Source organism: Clupea harengus, chromosome 5 (assembly GCF_900700415.2).
Source record: "Clupea harengus chromosome 5, Ch_v2.0.2, whole genome shotgun sequence".
NCBI classification, from domain to species: Eukaryota; Metazoa; Chordata; class Actinopteri; order Clupeiformes; family Clupeidae; genus Clupea; species Clupea harengus.
In genome coordinates this window covers 22916578-22923174 of record NC_045156.1, presented here as the reverse complement: position 1 = coordinate 22923174, position 6597 = coordinate 22916578, and the positions used below count along the sequence as shown (strand labels likewise).

Here is a 6597-nt window from a genome sequence, read left to right as displayed (position 1 = left end):
GTAAGATGCATTCATTTAGGTATATAAAAGGAAATATCTGCATATGGCACATGACATATGCCATCTGTACATGTACTGTGCAAAGAAAAGTAGCGGGTGCAAGGTGTATCAAGTCCTTCATCATTCCACTGGTACTGATGAAAACTAGGTCTTTGGACGCCTGGCTTTTTCCTCCTTATTATTATTATTATTATTATTGTTGTTTTTGTTGTTATATTATATTGTTTTACATATACTTTCCCCAAATAGTTGCCAAAACAGAAACGTTTTGTAAAATATATTATTTAATGTATTCGCTAGAATCATTAATAACATGGACTGCCCATCTCATAATTTTTCCTGATTTATGATTATTTTACAATATATTCATTAGGCCTATTACACAGACGCTACTGTTGCTTGCTCTCAGTTTAACTTTCTGTTTAGTCCACCTTAAATGACTATTCCCAAACTAGTCCCTCCCTCTCCTTGCAGCTCGCCTACCGTCCTGCCACTCGGTCATCGTGAACAATCCCCTTTCGTTTTCTAGGCACGGCGATGGCTCGTAGGAACAGCATCCGAAGACATTTTAGCGGACCCCTGGCCTGGTAGCGATTTACCATACTTTTACCGCGTTTGTTTTAGGTGAAGGGAAACACACCCTCATCAGTAGTATCACCTACGGAACAGAAAAAAAGTGAAGTAATCACTTGGATCTCCGTGCTCTCAAACCTGGTCTTTAGTGATTATTTCATCTTTTCTTTCGGAAAGTAAAGACTGTTTGGATTGTTTTGCCTCACTTCTTGCCTGCGATAGTCTTCAGTGTCAAGTTATATAATGTCTCCATTCAACTTTGGCCATATTTAATTCACAAAAAGCCTATTATCAGAGTAGAGGAAAAATCGATTCCATCAGATTTGCTGAACTGATTTTCCGCCTATGTGCAGTCCTGTTGTCAAGTTAGATTTCACACTCGGAGAAAACAAGGGCGACTTGTTTGTGTATCTGTAAACACACTGGCCATCCCTCGGTAAACAAAAACAATCTTGAAGAAAGCTGCGATCTTTCGGTAGTTTGGTTCATATTGCATTTGCAGCCAAGGAGACGTCATAGGTCCAGACTGGAGGGTGCAACAGGGATTCCGCTCAGGCAGGAAAGGGGATTTCTACCGCCCAAGACTCGGGGTTAGAATGTATTGATTGTCAGGGTTGAAGAGGCAAAACCACTTGGACTGACTGGTTTCCAGCTGCTTGGGAGCTGCGGCGTCATCTCATCTCAACGGTATGCTCTTATTCCTTTTCATTTCACTTTGCTCGTTCTAACCAGGTGTGTGCATGTGTTTATGAAGGCTATGTGTGCGTGTGTTTGTGAGCATTTATATCCGTCACGGAGTCCTGCCGTACTCGCATATTGCTTTCCGTGTGATTCTGAACTAATCTTAGTCATGTTTGACTTAGTACTTGAGGAGACGGACCGTGGAATCCGCTCATACATCTTTTTTTGTGGTACAAATTCTGATTGAGACCAGGTGAAATGCCGCCGCTCACAAAAAGAGTCATACATTCGTCAAAGCAACCTGTTTTTCCTGCCCGTCATACCAGGCAAATCAGAAACATTTAAGAGTAGCCTACTGGTGTCACGCCATGATAGTATTGGACGAGTCAATCCGCAGAGATCAACGCTCCGAACGGAAGAATTGATGCACTGCATGCCTATTACCATGTAGGTTATGGATCAACCGTCAAAGTAGATTTTATTTAGGGGAAACCGGATGACTATTCACATTGTTTCTAATTACCAGGGCATATATTTTAAGTAGTCGGGTGATCAGAAGCTCTCTGCAAACCGAATGTTGTTAACGTGACGAGAGAAGTGATCCTTGTTTAATTAAGTGGCTGATTGCAGTAAAAATCCATTCTTCTGACGTCACATGAAAAGGATGGAAAGGGGCGTAATCAAGACGCAGAAGCACTTTGTTCCGTTTCTAATGTTGAGCCAATAGCGCAGAAAGTTTACAGCGCTTCACAATGCAGTACTTCCATAGATTGGCTTCTTCTGGGCCAAGTTAATAGTGTTACGGTACAGTGTGATAGCCTCATTCTGTTATGAATCTGATCAAATATCGCCGAAATAAAATTGCTTGAGCAATCTGCACAAAACCCATCTGTTTGAACAGTCAGTTTAGCCATGTTGCGCCTCGCCCGTGAACTGGGTGTGCGCTTGCACTTGTTTTTAAAGGGGATTCCTTTGACGAAAGCACAAGCCTGTTGCAACAATCATTGAAACAACTGCCCCAGGCTCTAGTGGGCAATGCACACAACGTCCAAACCAGTTGTGATTACAATAAACTTGCCCCTTCCCTGAATGCTTGCTATTCTGTGGTGTTGACCAGTGCTTCATTACAACAATAATTTGGCGTCGCGAGAATGAGACGTGTCTTCCAGTGCTGAATGGCTGAACATAACCTGATATAAAGCCTCTACTGTTTCCTTAAGGTTTGCTGATTTTGCCATGACTAGCCAATGGCTATTGCAGTGCAATAAATGTGGCAGCCGTCTTAGACCTGTTAACGGTAGGGTTGTCCCGTTTTACCCTGTTATGGTGAATTCCTTGAATTCTCTAACCTCAAGAGTGAGTCAGCATGACCTTTATACCAATACAATAAATTGATAAAATAAATAATGAAAAAGAAAAAAATCACACAGATATTAAGAAAATGCAAATTAAGCTACATAATTACTTAAGGGTTTGGGGATTTCGTAGCATTAGCCTACATGGAATCAGACCATAATATCCATTAATTGTGGGCAGTGAATGAGAAACACTCCCTTCTACCAGTGATGGAATGAATTTTGTTAATTTCCGAGCATTATTCCCATTTAATTCATTTTGTTGCATTGTACCGGCCATGGCACAGATACTGATAAAGTTAAGATCAAATGGGGGCATTGTTCTGAGATGTCTGCAAACAAGCAAACAAACATCCATTTCAAATATCATTGTGTGGGGATCACCGTCTGGCGGCCCGAGCAGTTTGCCTAGTGCCGTTCAAGACCCAACCAGGGAGTTCCATCTGAAGACAGGCACTCGGTCCTCTTCTCTTCATATCGTGCTTGGTTTGAGCTGGGGGTGTTCCCTCCCTCTCAGCCTCTGCTGCAGACTGATGCCATGTTCTGTTGTGCATATCAAGCTGTGTTTACTTTGCCAGCATCTGTTCTCTCTAATTAAGAGACAGCGCTCTGATCAACTCTGCCCCATTTTGTTTATAGAGCTTAACTTTGCTGAGGAAAAGCTTCAAGCTGGCCTCGGAAAAAGCCTCTCCTTTCCCTCTCGGTGTTGCTCTGCCATGAATGGCTGTGGCGATGGGATGCGGCGGAGGGAGGCTGCTATATAGGATTCTGAGCGCAGCATGGTACGCCGAATACGGCATGCCCGTGCAGTGAGTTCAGGAGTCCCAAACGGATGGGAGAGCAACACAAACAGCTGCATTGTTCAGCCTCTCTAGTACACACCTGATGCACGACTCGAATGGGAGCATTCTAGCTGAATATAAAACACACCCCTTGGTTGTGCAGTGTTTCCCAGGCTTGTCCTTAATAAGGAATGATACGGCATTCATACACCTTCAGGGCATACTACACTCTACTGAATCTATAGCTGAATTGTATATAGATTACACTGTATTATTAATGTCATGCTATCGTGGCCATATTATAATTTATCATTATTTGTCATTCAGACATGATGCATGGCCCTTCACTTCTCCTGTAGGCTGTAGTCACATTCATTTCTTTGCGGGCCCCATTTTGTTCTAAGTAGCCTCAGGTGTGTATATATATATATATATATATGTAAATAATAGTTACTTTATTAACTAGTACTCAGTTGTTCTCATATAAGTACATGATATTTGTGGATCCGCTCATAGTGGAACTGCACATCAAATGATATTTGGCTTTGCTGTACTTCTGAGAATTGTCGCAGTTCCATTTTCAATGATGTAATGAACGAGCCATCAGCTTCATTCCCCTGGGCTATGGAGGCCACCGCCAATACAAACCCTCCATTCACTCCCATCACCCTGACCTTTGGCCCTCAAATCTAACGTAATGTGTGTGTTGCACTGCTATTCTTTACCATTTTCTTTAATGTTGAGGTGCAGAGGCAGGCTTAACCTGCACTGAGGAGGGATTTCATGGGAACTTCTTTTCATGATCTCATTTTGTCATTTAAAAGGGCCTTGTGATTTTTGATGTAATACATCATGAAATATAAACAGTGTCTGGCTTTCAGTCAATCAGTCAGACTACTTGTAAGGATACTCTGAAGGAGAATGTTACATGATAAGAGCAATGTAAAGACAGATGTATGGAGAGCAACTGTGCATCAGTACAACTGGAGGAAGAGGCATCCATGATCTCAGAAGTCGCAATTGTCCATTTATTTAAAGGCTACATACAAAGTCAGTGTTGGATGGGCCATAGAAGTGTTGCCAATAGGGTCGTGTGATCCTGCTGTCGACGGGTCAAGACAAATTAGCATGGAAGGGTGCAGAGTTAGCGGATTGATATAAGCCATTGTTTACTTTCAACAGTACTTTGTGCTGTGCTTTGTGTTGACCTGAGGCCAGTTGTGTGCTTAGTAGGATATTCGTTGTAAATTGAGGTCGCACATGCAAGTGGAATTCTGTCACGGCTGTACAGTCCTGTCCACAGTAACATAGTGATGGTTTTACATGGTGATGATACGTCTGTGACCAGGAATCTGTTCATCATCCCTTCATGACAAAAACTGCATTGTCACAAGGGGGTGTAATCCGGCTGGTATATATTTGACTTTTAGCTTGGTGAGGGCTCTCTACAGTGTAAGTGTAAGTGGCAGTCTCAGTGGTGCTAAAATGAACTGGCATCACCGGAGGTTCCAGAGTGAAATGGTCTACAAACTGTTACATTTGGCACTCTGCTCTGTGACTTTATTGACAAGGTTACAAAAGGCCTCTAATGGGGATTCCCACAATACTCACTGTGCTGGGCATGTCATTTTCTGAATGGATCAGTTCTACTTTATTCCTGGCTAAGAGTGAGGTGGAATAGTAAACCCTGTATCAAGCCTTTATAATACCAACTGAAGAGATTTAGATCACAATTCAAACTGTATCATAATCCCATTGTAGAGGCATATGAAGTAATATAATTTGCTAGCCCACTTGCCTTAAAATGATAAATGGAACTGTCGTACTTAGTTATTAGCACTATATTTTAATGGGTAAACTACATCATCCAAAACACCATTAACAGGATAATTATGGACCCTGGAAATCAAGGTCAGGAGAATCACATGTGTATATCAAATACGCTCAACCGTGCCAGAAGCAAATGGGTAGTTACTCGAGTGTATAGGCGTGTGTAAGGAATGAGCACAGGGATTTTTTGCTTCACCTCTCTGTAGTATTGCCCGTGTGTGTATTTCTGCCTTACTTTTACAGCAGGTCTAAAATTCGAGGCATGGAGTTGGCCGTAAAGAAGGCTAAACAAACCAAGCATGTAGCTGGATGCACAGATTTGATATATTTTGTTTCATTTCAGTGGTCCAGATTCTAAGCGTAACAGAAAAATGCAGCAGTACTCACAGCCACTTGTGATTTTGTATTCATGCAGTTGTCATAGTTAAAATGCTCTCTTACACAAGTGCCTAAAGGAGCCACCTGATTATGGTTTCGTAACAGATGACACTTCAGTGGGTGGGAAACACCATGACCAAACGGACTGAGGAACTGGGAGTGCAGAGTTAAACTGGCAGCAGACAGCATGGGCCGAGGCACAACCGAAAAGAGGAAATGGAAATTGGGATTGTTTCCTCATGCTGTGCTTTTTAACATATGTTTTTTTTCCTACTGCATAGGCGTAATTCTGTTTTACTCTCAGGTTAAAACACTATCCATGTCGATACTCCTTTAGATTGGGACCTGAAATGATAATGGCAGTTGGTTGTGGGGCTTTTTTTTGCATGTCATAGTGAAATGTTTGGCAAAGGCGTGGCTCAACAGTCGTTGGCACTTGGCTGGTTACCATTTTAACTTGGGAACAATCAACTCCCACTCCCCAGGCTCGCCCATGTCTTCCTGTTGGTTATGTGTGAAGAGCACAGCTGGTTATTTATCTCACAACTTCACTGTAGCTGTCGCAGCATTTGTTGAATGGGCCTCTCGTGAGATCTAATCTAATGTTTGTATCTGGCTGCACAAATAATGATGAGAGTTCTGCTGTGAAGTATGAAGAGTAGTTTTCACTTTTGTCATTATTTAGAAAAAAAATGGCAGCATGTTTTGACTAGAAGTATGCATTATTTCCCTGATCTCCTCAAGGCTTAAGTGTGTCTCTGGGTGGTTGAATTGGCTGTCGGGTTAGCACATTGTTTTTTCCATTATGGATATGAATCGTAAGCTTTTATAGCCCATCATTTGCAATCTTAGCTGCTGGACTCTGAGTTTAGTTCTGTTAATTGTTAGTAACAAAGGAAATGAGTGGGCTAAGAGCTATTTTACAGTAAACTGTAAATGTGAACAAAGTCACGGTTCAGGTTTTGTCCAGGGCTAATATTAACCTGTGTCCATGACTC

At 42.0% G+C, this 6597-nt stretch overlaps 1 protein-coding gene across 1 annotated transcript in view; it reads left to right on the top strand.

Annotated features, from left to right (window-relative positions):
* Nucleotides 1-504: 504 nt before the first annotated feature.
* The window catches only part of atp2b4 (ATPase plasma membrane Ca2+ transporting 4), a 52793-nt gene continuing 46700 nt past the window's right edge, over nucleotides 505-6597 (top strand). Inside the window, 1 exon segment of the mRNA XM_012822600.3 lies at nucleotides 505-1260. The gene's annotated coding sequence lies outside the window, so the exon portion shown is untranslated.